Raw genomic sequence first — 16,135 nt, forward strand, 5'->3', positions numbered from 1 at the left:
TCTCGTAACTAGTAAGTGGTAAAACTGGGATTCACAACCAGGTCTCTATTTTTACAAAGAAACTTTACCTTCTATAATGTAGTACCATAGCAAACTGAAAATATTTTCCATAGTTTATAGTTCTGATTCAGGCGTGGAGCTCTTTGCCTCAAAAAAATAATGAGATGGTTGTATGATCAATCTCTTGTTTAAGTTAGATCAATAAAGAAAAAGTCTTTCTGGAACTTTATCACAGTTAATTGTTGGGCTATAATTGAGGCCTCTTCAAGAAGCACTCCAGGTTTTCATTTTGAATGGAATCTCTTTTCAACACCAGAGATATGACTACTTGAAAATTAAAAGCGCTATATTTTAAATGTTACCTTAACACAACAACTGCTCTTACTTAATTGTGGCTTTTGGACATTTTTAAATGAATGTTTTAGGCAATTCAATGACTCATTAAGTCATAATAATGCATTTTATTTTGCACTAGGCCCATCCGATTACTCTTACTCTTCGTTACCTCCAAAATACATATTTAATGAACATCACTCTACAAAAACTGAAGTGCACTTTGATATCACTCATCACCCATCTCAACAGCCGTACTTGTCACGCCACCCTTTCTAGCAATCAACTCCAGAAACGTCTGCCACAATAAACGGAGCTCTGGAATGAGGCAATTCTCACAGGCAGACTCACTGCACACCAAACTCTGTGAACTGAAACAGCACAAAAAATGGTGAAACCTTCTCCTCTCCTACTGCATCTCTTTAAACACCTTGATGTGTAAAATCAGTCACTCAGAGGCAGCATTTCTTCCCATTTCACCACCGTGACTGTGTGGAAAGCTCACCTGGGCTGTATTCTGGGGTCACTCAAGAGTAGAAAGGAAACATTGATCACCTGCCCAGAAAAGGTTAAGTTTTATATTCAATATTTTACCAAACTGTTTTTAGAAAACCTAAATCCCTGCCATGGTATCCTGACAAAAGACCTTTCCAGCTTCGGAATTCCATCATGACAAAAGAACGGCGTGAATACGAGAAAAGATTCGCAGGCCCTTCCTCAGAACAAGTTCTCTGAAGATGCAACCATACAGTATTTGGCTCTTTTTTAAAGTTAAGCTTGTGCCTGTAAAATAAACTTTTACTGAATTGTACAAAAAAAGTTAATACCAGTCAGAAAAATTTCTCTGTTTTAGTCAAATAAACCAATGTGCAAACAGTCCCAATGTGACACTTTTGGAAATTTTCATTTAGAGCTATTTTCATCCATCAAAGATTTAGGGACTTACTTATGGTTCAGGCACTATACTAGTTACATTGGGGACTGAAAGCCATTCTAAAGAATTTGCAAACCACTGTACTGCAGCTGTAAAAACAGGAAAATTTAGTCATATTAAAGCCAAAGGCAGCTGAAAGCAACATGTTCTTACTGTACTTGCATTAGAAAGGTTAATTATACAACACCTGTCAGGCCAGAATTTGATCCTATCATTAAAATAAGTTGGTATATGTTATCAATACTATAAAAATTATTTGAATACAGACTGTAACGCAAACTATATTATATGTAAAAAGGTAATAGTCTACCATAGACACTAGATAAAAAAAGTTTCTCAAAAAAAGCCACTTTCCCTAAATTAAGAAATGGCCCGATTTATTAAGCGTGTATGTGGCCTAAAAATGGGGCGCATTCTGCTCCTTTCACTGAAAACTGCCCCCAACAAAGAAGGCCTAAGAAGTCTCATCTAGGTGGTGGGTACACCCTGTTCCCAGCTTTGATCTTGACATTAGAATTACCTGGGCCCCATGCCAAGCAATTAAATGACAGTCTCTGGAAAATGAGAGCCAGGCATCAGAAGCTTCCGCTGACAGCCAGGACTGAGAACCACTGATCTCTTTCATATTGCTGAGCAGTGACATTATATGGATCAGGGAAGCACTGTACTGAATTTACCATCATTTCTGTATTTTTTATAATCAGTTCAACATTTAAATGCCTTTTTTTTGCCTTTCACTGGACAATGATGGGCTCACATAATAGGATAGCTTTCAAAATATACCTAGACCTAACAGGCTACTTGCATTCCCACAACAGTAATTATAATATTCAAAGCTTAGCTCTTCCCTACACAGCACAATATGCCAGTTCCCTCCCCAAACCCAATACCAGTTCCCACAAGGCTACTGGGCTAAAAGCACTGGTCTGCCTATAAGGAGAATCCAGTGCCTGGCTCGGTGAATTCTCAGGCAGCCAAAGTGTTCCGCACTGCTGGCTCTCTGTCTCTACCATCGGTGTCTGCTATTCATGGCACCTCCTGGACCTTCCACTGAGAGCTTCCACTATCATCTCTGCCACATTCCTCCCTCCCTCTCTCCACCTCTTAGTCCCTAGTTTCTTCCCAGTTCCTTCTACTTCCCATCTAAAAACACTCCTAGCCAGAGTTCCCATTCAATTCATTTGTCACACTAGACATAATCTTCACTCTAGGTCCTGGTTCTGCCTTGTTAAAACCACCTCCTCCTCCACTGATTTTTGAATTCCAGATTTAGACATGTAGCTCTACAAAGAACCAGAACTTTAAATACTGTGTAGCTGAATTTTTATAAAGCTCCAATTTTGCAAATTTATATACCCCAAAATTGTTTCAGGTTGTTTAAAAATCGAAACATGGTGTTTCAAAAACACAGTATTGTAAGTGGTGGTTGTAACTCCAAAATTCTTTATGAAAACCTAGTTTGTCTAAAATGAACCTGAAATAAAGTACTATGGTGAATTAGCAAGGAAGAGCATCAAGAAATGGGACCTGGGGGTCTGGACTCAGTCCCTTAGCAATGGTGCAACCAAAACTACCTGAAACACATCATTTCATTTTTCACACTCAGCTTTCCCAATCTACAAAATGGGAATAGTCATATCTATCATCTAGGGTTACTGTTATGATAAAATACAGTGAAGTAATTGAAATATGCTCTGAAAACTAACCTGAACCAAGCAAGATATTATCCTCAAATATAGTCATCTGATAATAGGAGCACACAATAAACATTATTTCAGTCTCTGTTATAATCCAAGTTTTATTAGAAAGGGCAGCTATTACTTAAAATTATTTCCGAATGTTTCCATGGTCAAATCCTCCCACCACTGTCCCTTATCTCCTAAGGGTTGATATTTTTGAGGAAAACATGTCATTCTGATTCTTACAGCATTAGATCTACTTTAAGAGCATGTTATAGCAATAGCTTCTAGTATGAGACTGTCTTTTGCAAAGACCCTCTAGAAATAGCCAACCTTTAAGAAATACGTATTCCTTAAAACTTTTGGAGTAAGTAAAGGATTTGGTAAAGGATGCCTTTTGTGTGCATCCAGCTTTCTGACAGCTTTCATCTTTTCTGTAAGTTGCACAAACTATAATAATCTCATTTTAAATACATACTTCAACAGCGTTTTTCCCTCTTTTGGTTTTATACTTCATAATTTCATTGCTAGTAAAGTTAAAAGACAATCACCCTAAAAACCAAAGAGTAATGCCTTCTAGGTCCTTGATACTTATTTTCTTTGACTGCTAGCCAGCCTCCATTCCTTTTGCAACATCCTTCCCTTCTTAAATGTTGTCAAATGGTTATGTAAATAAGTCCAGCTGCTTCTGAGTCATCACTTCTGTATCCAACTTCTTTAATTCCCAATGTGAAACTTGATACACTCTATGAACCCTTCACAGTCATAGGAATTTTTCAGTGTGTTTTTGAACGTGGCAGGTGGACTTTCAGTGATCTCTCACTCTCCTGGGGCTGTTATTGGCAGGTGGTGCCCGCATAATACTATTTCTTTTTTAAAAAACGATTTTATTTATTTATTTTTATAGAAGGGAAGGGAAGGAGAAAGAGAGGGAGAGAAACATCGATGTGTGGTTGCCTCTTACACACCCTCTAGTGGGGACCTGGCTGCAACCCAAGCACGTGCACTGACTGGGAATCAAACCGACGAGCACTCAGTCCACTGAGCCACACCAGCCAGGGCCTATTTCTATAGCTCCATTTCAACATGACCATTTTCTTGGTAACACAAAACTTTTTTCTCTAAACCTGCTATCGTTTTCTAAAAGGATAAAATATCCATGTGCATAAAATTTAAAAAGCTGAGAAAAAAACAAAATAATTTATACTGCATTTGGTGTAAAGAAATAACTGCTGAGTTGGCAATGGTTTCTTGAATATGACACCAAAGGCACCCAGGCAATGAGAGAAAAAGAGATCAATAAGACTTCATCAAAATTTAAGTTTTTTGTGCAAACGACACTATCAACAGAGTGAAAATGCAACTAACTAGATATCTGGAAATCATGTATCTGAAAAGGAACTGAGATGCGGAAAATATAAAGAACTCCTACAACTCAACAAAAATAATCAGATTAAAAAGTGGACAAAGAAATTGAACAAATGGTCAACAGGCACATGAAGAGATGCTCAACATCACTGATCATTAGTGACATGCAAATGTTTTACACATACATGCATGCATATAAATATTCTGACACCATCAAATTTGCTATGTCAAATGGGAGTATATTCTGTTGAAGACATAAATTGGCCAATTCTGATACAAAATGCTATTTGCCACTCATTTCTGAAGGTAACATTCTCTGGTTTGATTTTACCTTTAAGTCAAGAGTTTTTTAAAATTTCTGAATAGACTGCTATTCTTATTTTTTCCTACGTTATATTTAAGATTATGAAAAATATAAAATTATGTTCAACTAAAATAAATTATAATTTTGATTAGCTTTTTAAAGAAAACAGTAATGGCAGTCTATAGTTTCAGCTTAAACATAATTTAGATTTTATTTTGTCAAGTTCTAATTCTGTAGAAGTATGTTTTGAAAATATAAATATCATTAGAATTTAATATTTTTCTCTGTAGCCTAACATATGACCAAGTGTTATAAAGGCTTCTTGTGTATTAAAAAAAGAGCTCACTGAAATAAGAAAATTATTAAAACAAATTTACTAGTTATTATTTCATTCAAATTACCCAGTCTTTTTAATCTTTTATCTAAGCTGTATAGTAAAAAGTTCTCTCTATATATTTGAAATATTATAATTATGATTTTCAAATCATAAGCCTCAATTCTTTTTATCTTAGTTGAGTATGTACAAAATTCCTTTTTCATACACATATTCTTGTGATCATTTACATATTTATATAAAAACAAGTTTACTATTATTGTCATTTATATATGTGGCCCTTGACATGTGTTCTTTCTTGTAAGGCCAGCTAAGAAAGGTTTTTACATACTGAAAGAGTTAAAAGAAGAAGAATATGCAAAAGACCATCTGGCCCACAAAACCCAAAGTATTTACTACCTGGTCTTTAGTTTGCTGATCTATATCAGTGGTCCAGTAAAACTTTATTTACCAAAAACAGGAGAGGGGCTAGATTTGGCCCGTGGGTCACAGTTTGCTAACACTGATCTATATTATTATTTATTGTTCTGTCCATTTCTCTGAGATGTTTGTCTCCCACACTAATCAATTTGTCGATTTCAATTATATATACATACATATATATCTAATTATTAAGTAAGTGTTTATGGTGTTACATTTTCCAGATATTAAATCTTTATAGTGTAGGAATTACCACTCTCCCACGTACATTTTTGCCTGAAATTCTATGCTGACTTCTACAGGTTGCTTACACCTTTTCCTTTTATTAGCATTTTCCTGTTAATGTTTTCAGGCTCTTATTTTCAGTCTTTCAGTGTCACGTCTAAATGTATATGCCTAGATTTTACAAATCTGAGTCATATTTAATATGGGAATTTAAGTTCATTATTATTACACTTATCAACATGTTCCACAGCCCTACTATGTTATCACCTTTAACACTTTTATTATCCCCTCTTCTGGCTATTGTTAAATTCATTGGGGTCCGAGGGGAGAGGGGCATAATGGGAATAAATGGTAATGCAAAAAAAAAAAAAAAACCCCAATAAAAAAATTCATTGGGGTCTACTGGTCCCATCTTTATTGTAAGGAAATCACACAGCCTTTTACCATTGTTTGTGCCCGCTGCTTACCTGTTGTTGTCTTTCCGCTCTAACCCACCCTGAAAGTAGGAGGGTGCTTTCACCCTCTGTCAGTGTGGCTTCAGACTCCCCAGCCTCTCAAAGCCATTTAGAGATGCCCGCAGCAGAAAGGCATGCACACCGGCTATTCAAAGTACCAACCACACTGCTCACATCCTTCTCTCACCTACTGAGTTTCTGACGTTCAAGGACCAACGTGTAGTTCCTTCCTTCTGAGAAATCTGAGCGACAGATCTAAAGGACCCTTCCTCCAAGCTCCGAGATTCTGGCAACGCCGCCATTTCTCTTTCATTCCTTTAGCGTCTCCTGCAGTTACTAATCTCGGGATTACCTGAGCACCCCCTTGGTAATCAGCAGGCTAGTGTAACAAATTCATGTAGTTAATCCCCTCAATTTGAAACACTTCACATGGTTCCTTTTTCCTTGACAAAGCTTTAACAGCTACACTGCTAACTAATTAGGTTGCCTGTGGTCAACTGTACTAAACAGAAAGGTCATAATTTTATAATTAAACAACAAAAGATGGGCAATTTTAATGGGAATCAAGAGTAGTAAGATTTGAAATAATAAATAGTCCTGAATAATATAGTGTAGCACCTGAACATGGAGTATCATTGATAACTAAAAGATTTATTTTGCCTGTGAAATGTAACAAAATATTGCCAATATAATTTCTTTCTTCTACAATACATATCACTTACTGAGATAGCTATAGAACAAAACACTAGGCAGACAGGAAAGCCATCAGATGGAAGAGAGAGAATTCAGACGGCTTGAGGACTTACCATTCCTCACAGAGGAAAAAAATAAAGGCCCATCAGTGGATGATGAGTTTAGAATCAGATTTAGCTCTTCTTGTTACCTAACTATCAGCATGACTGAACATTTGAGAAAAAAGAACAGTAAATAAATGTATGTACTGAGAAAAAAATGTTGCTTATTTAGTAAGTATAACATTTTATTTTCGTTATCAGTAATTCAATGTATCAATCTATAATACCCATTATTTACACTTAATTGATTCTCGTTGCTTTAAATGCTTTTACTTGCTTTAAATCTAACTTAACCTCTCTTTCACTATTTATTTACAGAACTTATAATCAGGACAAAGTTTCAACGATGTCTAATGGTCTGCTTTTCATTGAGTGTTGAGTCACTGAAATTCACAATTCTTAGTTCTATAAAGAAGCTAGTTTTTGTATATTACACTTTGTATTTAGCAAAATATTTCAACTAAACTTTCTCATCTGATCCCTAATAAAACAAATAGTCCTGTATTAAGCTTGTCCCTTCCCTTCTCCCACATCCCTGCAAATTAAACACCATCACCACCACCCAAAATAAGCACGTAGGGATAAGCACATACACCCATTCACCTAACTGACACAAAACAATATTCTACATATTGGTACTTACCCCCTCTACTAACCTTTCTTCCACAGTCCTACTTGCCCATTTTCCCCACAAGTCTTTGAATCTTATGGAACAAGGTGTGCCCCACCCCCAAATTCACATGTTGAAGCCCTAATTCTCAGTGTGATGGTATTTGGACATGGAGCCTTTGGCAGACAATTAGGACTAGATGAGGCAGTGGGGGTGTGGCTCTCATGGCGGGATTAGTGCCTTTATAAAAAACATCAGAGAGTTTGCTTATCTATCTCTGTCGTGTGAGGACGTATCAAGAAAGCAAACTTCTACAACCAAGAAGGCCTTCTCTAGGAAGCAAATCAGCTGGCACCTTGATCTTGGACTTCCCAGCATCCAAAAATAGGAAAAAAAAAATCTCTGCCTGTTGTTTAAGCCACCCAGTCAATGGTATTTTGTTACAGCAGCCCGAACAGACTAAGACAGATAGAATATAAATATCTGCAGGAAACATCACAAGCATTTTAGATTGAAGTCAAACTGCTCCATTTCCTGATTCTCCTTAAAACTTACACGTTCTGTTCCCATCCCAAAATTTAATGGCACACGCTAATTTCTATAGTTAAACTGAAGTTGCAATTTTCAGAACCATAAAAATCTAAAATATTTTAATGTTACAGCTAGATAAAAAATAGACTGGTGGCACCAAAGTGAGTTTCTCTTCAAGAATTATAGAATATTAGATGCCAAAGAGATATAAACTTGCAAGGGAAACTGTGGGAGAGGATTTGCCCTATCAATTAAAACAGGTGAGTAGTAGCCACAGAAATCAAGAAGAGCCTCCCAGAATACGTTCAGAGGAAACAACTCCTTAAATATAAAAAATCCTAAACCTTCCCCCCACCACACATACAAAATTTAAATGAAAATGGACAATGTCATCAACACAAAACTGAGCCTACATCAAAGACAACAAAAGATGTATCTGTGAAATCAGTCAGTTCTTACAAAATTCTTTAGCTCTCTAAAACAGTGTTAAATTAATACAGAATTGATTTTTAAAACTTCCACCCTTTATGCTTAAATATTTCAAAATATGGGTTCCAGTTTTGTAGACCTGCCAGATGGATTCTAAAATCTGGGCTATATGGGGAGGCAAGTTTGAGTAATAATTGCACTTAACTATCATTCTCACAGCAACACGTAAAATCAATCACAGAAATTTTGAAAGTCACTGAGATTTTTTTTCCCAGCTACAGATAATGCAAATAAAAGCATAATCAAACAAGTATATAAAAATTACTTTAGACATATTTCACAGTAAGTTATAAGACTGCATAAAACATAAAATTCACTTAATAGAAAAACATTTGGGGAAGTCCTTACTTTAAAAACATGGTTGCAATTTTTTTGGTTAATAAAAACAAAAAATGACAGAACTCAAATTTCCTATTCAAATATGACCACATTAAAATAAATCTCAACAATTTAGAAGAAAGAGCTTACCGATGCTGTTTAGCATATATAACATGAAATCACAGACATAATGATCTGATTATTTTTTAGGTCTTAAAACTTACTTTTAAACTAATGACATTTATAAAGGCATGTTAATTTGTAAAACATTTAATATAAGTATTTGTTGTCCCTAACTGGTGTGGTTCAGTGGATTGGGCGCCAGCCTGTGAACCAAAGGGTCACTGGTTCCATTCCTAGTCATGCCTGGGTTGCAGGCCAGGTCCCCCAGGAGTGGGTGTGTGAGAGGCAACCACACATTTATGTTTCACTCCCTCTCTTTCTCCCACCACTCCCCTCTGCCTAAAAATAAATAAAATCTTTTTAAAGATATTTGTTGGAAAAACTTTCAACAAGGTATAAATTTTAAAGTAAATAGGCATATTATCAAACAAAAAATAAAACAAAACGGAGGATTTGGTACAAACAGGGCCAACTCAATGCAGCCAGTACTGCAGGTTTCCAAGCCTTCATCAAATCCTCATGTGCCGTAAATGCAGCTTCCAATCACCACTCACCTTAGGTGACCACATGTGTTCCATGGGGGAGCAAAGGAGTACAAAAATTATAAATTGTGCTTTGCTTTCTTTTTTTTTTGAAAGAAAGTAAATACTCATCAATTCAAACAATGAAATGTGAAAAAAAACTTTCAAAACTTCCTCTACTTTATCCTATTTAGCAAGGATGACTGTCAAGAATTGTCAAACTCAGATTTTCTTTATGAAAAGATGAAACAAATTTTCAAATCACAAAAAAGTATGAAAACTTGTATGTAATAAATAAAATCACAATCTTAATAATAAAGGTAAGTAAGTTTGCAAAGCCTGAAAGAGTCAATCAACAACAGTGAGGCAACACTGAGGAATTTTTCCATAGTAAAACAATACCATTTAAAGGAACATGAAGTCTGGAAGCTGGACAAAGCGTAAGGAGAATAGGAACCAGGAACCATGGGTCATTTGAAACGCGCCCTTTACCAATAATGAAAAATGCAGTGTAAAAATAAATATCATAAGCAATCACTCTTCCTCAGTGAGGAAGTCCTTGGCTTAGCATTTCCACAGACAATTAAGAATCTGACCCACGGATCATCACCATCTCTCAGCCCACTATATAACATGACTGAGCTGCTCTCTCCGAAAAAAGAACCAAATGAAACTTCTAGGGAGAATAGGCAGAAAACGTGCCCCACTCCACTTTGGCCTTGTTCTGAGCATGCCTTCCCACTGGTAACTGTGAACACAGCTTAGGGGTCCTGACAGTGACACCAAGAGACGGAAGAAAAGTGCCAACAATTGAGCAACAAGTAGGAAATACTTTCTGTCTTGCTTAATTTAAGTAATTTAAGACAATTCAAAAAACAAACTTCTGATATTTTTTTTTATTATCAATAGGAATTCCTGATCTTCAATAGGAATTCCCACTAGGTCCAACCTTAAAGTAGTATTAGCAGGGGTGGGACTGTAATGCAGGTCTCCTGGTTCCTGGGAGAGTACATTTCTCTACTTACTTTTGAAACCTGCCCCAAAAGATACTTTTTAAATTCCAAATTGTGTACCACTCCCAGAGTCAGGGCATTCTGGGTTTAGAGACTGTTCGAGTGCTTCCATTTCAGAGCAATTAAAAAGAATCCACACCTAAAAAGACTCTGTGTCTCACAGATTTACCAGTTCAAAAATGTCATTTTAACCGTCAATTTGTAATATTCTAATAGTCAAAAGTGTTTTTATAAAAGATTTTTCTAAATTTATTTTTTAGAAGAGATGGGAAAGGAGTAAGAGAGAGAGAAATGGAAACATCAATCAGCTGCAATAAGCACGCCCCTAAACAGGGAATCTGGCCCACAACCCAGGCATGTGCCCTGACCAGGAATCAAACCAGCGACCTTATGGTTTGCAGGTCGATGCCCAACCCACTGAGTCACACCAGTCAGGGATAATAGTTTAAAGTTTTTGACTTTCATTAAACAAAACCTCCAGAGGGAAGAGTGCTACAAAGATTTAGAAGTCATGTAACAAAGGAAAATGCACACAAAGCCTTAAAACCTGGTGTGTACACACATGCATGTACAGTATGTATGTGCACATGTAAATCCTATCTTCAAGGGAAACACGCAGGTGAAGAGATTGCCACTGTTGATGTAAGGAAGCAACTGGGAGCACTTTTCTACATTTTCCCCCTTTTATGTTTCGAAGCTATGACACTCATTTTTCTTCAGCTTAGCTGCCTTCACATAGACCCTAGTAGATTCACTTAGTGTCAAACACTAAGTCATAGACACAGGTAGCTAATTGGGACAGAAAGATCTATCTAATTCACAAAGGGGACACTGTTACATCAAAAAGGGTATGTGGCTAAAGACGTTTCTTTAGCCTTATCTTCAAGCTGCTTTGAATCTAACAGCTCTGTGCGTAAGAATAAACTATATGGCAGCCAATAGCAAATGACTACGATTGGCCTCTACGTTTAGCCTCGTATCAGGGATAAGCAAACACCTGGAAGATATCTCAAACCCATGGGTAGAACTGAGTTTCACACTAATTTGTAGCCAAATTAGGTGAGTCAGACATACACATAAATCCTAAGGAGAACCAAATCTGACAAACATGAACATGAATGCCACCTACTGAAAGCATTTAGCATGTTCTGCTGAGGCAGGACTTCACATAATCTTCATAGCAACCCTCTTAAAAGGTGACAGAATTCTAATTCTCCCCTATACAGCAAATGAAAAAACCAGGTTCTAGAGATATTAAACAATTTAACCAACATCACATAAGCAGAAAATAACACATCACACCCCAGAACTGCATCTATCTGATTCCAAGCCTGCAGCCCTCTCCCCTCTATTTTGAAGGCACTGCTTTCTATTATGGTCCATCAACACGTCAACTGTTAAACCTAAGGAGACTGAGTTTCTAATGAAACTCCCTATTTTTCCAATTTAAAGAAAGTTCTCATTCTATCAGATGTTAAACCATTGTTAAGAGACAAATTAATGGATGTAAGCCTGCCTCTGTCTGAAAGGCAGAGAAGAAAAGGGGTTAGTGAACCCGGTGTGATTTACTGGGCTATCCACCAGACTGGGCAAAAATGATAGGAAAACAGACCATAAAGGAAAGTAAAATAGTATTTGGTGACCCTTCCCCTAATATTCATGTACTCTGACTTCTAAAGGCAAATAATAAAATGGCGTACAGAAAGGCGTTTGTGGGTTCAACAGCTGAGACCACTTCGAAATCGCCCTTTCTTAAATGTAAACTATGCATTTGCAAGCTGCCCTTTCAGAAAACTTCAGTGCTTTGGGTCAAATAATAACTAGAAATAGTAAAAACTTGAAATGAAAAACTAAGCTCTTTCCTTTATGTGCCAGTTATCAACGGCTTGCCTTTCAGTTCAAAACTCACCTTGTTTGCCTGTACAGTAAAAATGAATCTGGGCTCTTTAACTATTTTTCGATTTCAGATGGCACAAAGTTAAGCTTTGCCACTAGAGGGCACTGTAGAGATACAGCAGGAGGAAAAGACTTTGTTTCCAGGCATCTATGAGCTTGCACAGCAGGGCTCCTCCTGCAGTCCAGGTAGCTTCTACAGATTTTGGCTTTTCCAGTGTCCAGCTGCCCTACTGCAAAGATTCTTCAGTGCCAGGATTCAGTTGTAGTGTACTGCAACCAACCATACCCAGTGGCAACAGCTTCCCCTGGTACCCTCTCTCAGGCAGTTTTGCAGCAGAGTGCCTTCTCTAAGAAACCTGCAGCATCCTAGAGGGTAGAATTATGGTAACTTCCAGAGGGTGGATTTCTAGTAAGTTCCACTGACATGGCACCACAGCAACTTCCTACCCGTCAGGAAGCCACAACCTACCCTATCCAGAAAAGTCTAAATCTCAGCCACCTACCCACCGAGATGGAGGGGGCTCTCTTACCTAACACTAACTACCACCATGAAAAAAAGAGGCACAAAGTTTGGTAGGCCTTTTCTGAGTTTTGGAGGTTTGTCCTGAAGGCATCCAGCCATGTAAAATGAAAAGGAGACATTTACTGAAGAAGATAGAAGGAACACTGTACACAGGACAATGACACCTCAGTCCACTTCAAATTAGGCACCTTGGGACCTCGCACAGTTCCAATCGCCATCAGTTGCCCCATCGTATTTTCCTGAATCTCATCAATGGTCAGAAATCTCTTCCCTTCCAAAGGTGATTTTAGTTTGGGGAAAAGGCAGAAGTCTCAGGGCGCCAAATATAGACTGTGGAGGGGCTGTGTCACCTGGGTGATTTGATGTTTTACAAAAAAACTCTGCACGAGACATGATGCATGAGCAAGCCAACTATCATGATGAAGCTGCCAATCACCAGTTGCCCATACCTGCAGCCTCCTGAATCATCTGAATAGTCTCTGCGGAGGAATGTTCAAGCTTAACAAAAAAAACTGATGCAGATTCATTGCTCTACTTGTTCAGTCATTTTGAAGGCGATGGCCACACAGGACACATGCTCATTCATTTGCATCTACCACCCCCACTGACTGGTACAGTGAAGTCATCATTGTTCACACATGCACATTCCAGTCCACTTGCCTTGGCTGCCAGGTTACATCAGTGTCATGCAGACTGTTCTCATTGTATTAACAATGGCTGTACTTTTTCTAGACAGACCTCATATACTACATTTAAGTGTGCTACACCTCGGCCTGCCCACAGAGCCACCTGGGGGATTTCCAACTTTGAGTGAGGAACTGCACAAAAGAACACTAGGAAATAAGTTTGGTGCAACACAAGAGTCTCTATCACATGGGCCCTATGATTTAGCAAATCCTAGGTTATCTGAAGCCTATGCCAAAGAGATGCTGTAGGAGCCTCTAGGTACTGTGCACTATATCAGCTCTTCACTAAAGGACACTGGTGCTGCTCTGGCCAGGTGGCTCACCTGGTTCGAACAGTGTCCCAAACACCAAAAGGCTGTAGGTTCGATCCTCAGTTGGGGCATATATGGGAGGCAACCAATGTTTTTCTCTCTCTTTCTCTCTCTACCCCTTCTTCTCTCTCTCTAAAAATCTATAAACATATCCTCGGGTGAGGATTTAAAAAAAAAGACACTAGTGTTAAAGAAGCCAGCTTTCCTCAACAATCCACAGGGTGAATTTCCAGCAAGTCCCACAGACAGGCAGGATTTCTGGCATGTGTCACTGGCATGGTACTAGAGTGACTTCTCTACCACCATTAGTGAGCCACAGCTGTATACTCTCCCGTATCAACCCTTGAGAAGACGGCTCTTCCACAGGTACTCTATCTCAGCCCCAGAAGAGGCAGCTGCTCCTTATATTTTTATATTCTTTAGCATTCTCTTTTGTATTAGCCAATCCCTCATTACTCCAATTCTCTGTAATACTTAATAATCCTTTATAAGAAATTTTCCCTATTCAAAATACTACATAGTTTTACTCTCTTGATTTGAGTCACACCAATATACCTTATTAATACCTTGGGTGGCTCAGTGCTATGAAAACCAACACAAGAACCTCACTTGAAACAATTGAGAGTTCATTTTGACTTGTTTCACTTTTAAAATTCAAGATTAAATAGGAATGATTTATAGCGAGTTTAAGCATAGTACTAAGTCTGCATTAATTTATATGTTTCTTAATAGGACTGTTTCAATAATGGACTGGCAGGCTGTCCATTCCTTCTACAAACATTCTATAGTCTAAACTAGCATTAATCAGTACCTAACTCATAATCACCAGTTTTTAGCATTATTTTTATTAATTCCTTATCTCAAGTTTTAAAAGGCCTAAAATATGGAAGCCAAAATTAAAGATAATGTTATAAAAATAATTTTTGTTACTTTTCAGGAGCAGTTCTCACAGAAAATACTGACAATCTCAAATAACATGGGTCAAGGTTATTGGCTTGACTTTCTACACTTTCCAGTAAGAGACTTTATCACTCTGGCCAGCTCTTAACCACAAGGAAGCCCAAATAAACACATGACGGTGGGTTGGTGCAAGCACAGCAATATCTTGGGAAATGACTTAAAAAGCAGAAGACCCATAGTGTTATCTTCTTAAAACAGTGTTTTAATGTTTGCTGTGCCTATTAACTGGAAATACACTAAGGATTTTGTTATTCTTTAACAGTTCAACAAAATTTTAAGCCTAACAAATTCCAATATCTATGAAATCAAAAACCAAAACAAAAAAGTCCACTAAAATTATTTAAGAGGGAAAGACACCCACACTTTTTAAAAAAGTAAAAATAACCACCAACACTGCACCAAAAAGGGAGAAGAGGGGAGACTACAGATTACACACTGAAAAGAAAACAAGTGCTTTGTGGTTTTTAATAAACTTTAGAATCACATTCTAACTTCTAAAACAACACAAACAAACAAACAAACAAAACCCCTAAATATCACTGAAGTTCATTTTGAGTGATGCCATAAATGAAATGTATAAAATTGTTAGCAGCCACCATTATGAGATCTAAAAAAATAGAAATTATTCTTCAAATAATAAAAGTCACTGCTTAAAAGGTTGCTTTTGAAAAACAGAAATGCTGCTTTTATATGGAAATTTATTTTTATTTAAAAATAGTTTTTCTTACTTGAGAGAGTCCAGGGGACGATGCATGTCCCGGGGGCGTTGCCGCGAGATTTGGATGCCCCTTGTTTATTTCATGTGCCGCGTAAGGGGAAGGGGTCGGGGGTCCCGGCTGTCTTGCTACCTGTGAGAAAATCAGTGTTTAGGAAGAGTATTATAATCGTAACTTAGTATTAATAAATAAAGCCTAACTGGCAAACTTTTTAAAATTGAAGCCTCTGTCGCACAACTTCAAGTGCCATACTGACCAAAGGCTTCAATTTTCAATAGTGAGGCACTGAAATTCTTAGAAAAATAATAAACATGAATATTTTCATCAATTCGATAAAATTATTGAAGCATAATCTAATACCTAAACCCCTGAAGGAAAAAATAGGCTAAATGAAAGAAGCCAGACTTGAAACTGCATAATGTACAGTGCCATTTATATTACATTTTGTAAAAGGAACAGAAAAGAGATAAATGATTGCAAAGAGATGAGGATAACTACAAAAAAGACAAGGAGATTTTGGGGAGTGACATAACTTCTGTGTCTTGATTATAGTGGGGATTGCAAGTCTCTATGTGTTTGTCAAACCTTAACT

General features: G+C 37.4%; 1 protein-coding gene across 16 annotated transcripts in view; it reads right to left on the reverse strand.

Moving 5' to 3' along the window:
- The window catches only part of EIF4G3 (eukaryotic translation initiation factor 4 gamma 3), a 271,653-nt gene that overhangs the window by 168,331 nt on the left and 87,187 nt on the right, over window positions 1–16,135 (reverse strand). For 10 of the 16 annotated variants that reach the window (XM_053921188.1, XM_053921187.1, XM_053921194.1 and 7 more), the window contains exon 1: window positions 15,556–15,669. The exons of 2 other annotated variants lie outside the window; for them this stretch is intronic. The gene's annotated coding sequence lies outside the window, so the exon portion shown is untranslated. Of the gene's footprint in view, window positions 1–15,555; window positions 15,676–16,135 lie in introns of those variants that run through there. 4 more of the 16 variants (XM_053921193.1, XM_053921192.1, XM_053921184.1 and 1 more) reach the window with 2 other exon arrangements.

Source organism: Desmodus rotundus, chromosome 3, assembly GCF_022682495.2.
Source record: "Desmodus rotundus isolate HL8 chromosome 3, HLdesRot8A.1, whole genome shotgun sequence".
Lineage (NCBI taxonomy): Eukaryota > Metazoa > Chordata > Mammalia > Chiroptera > Phyllostomidae > Desmodus > Desmodus rotundus.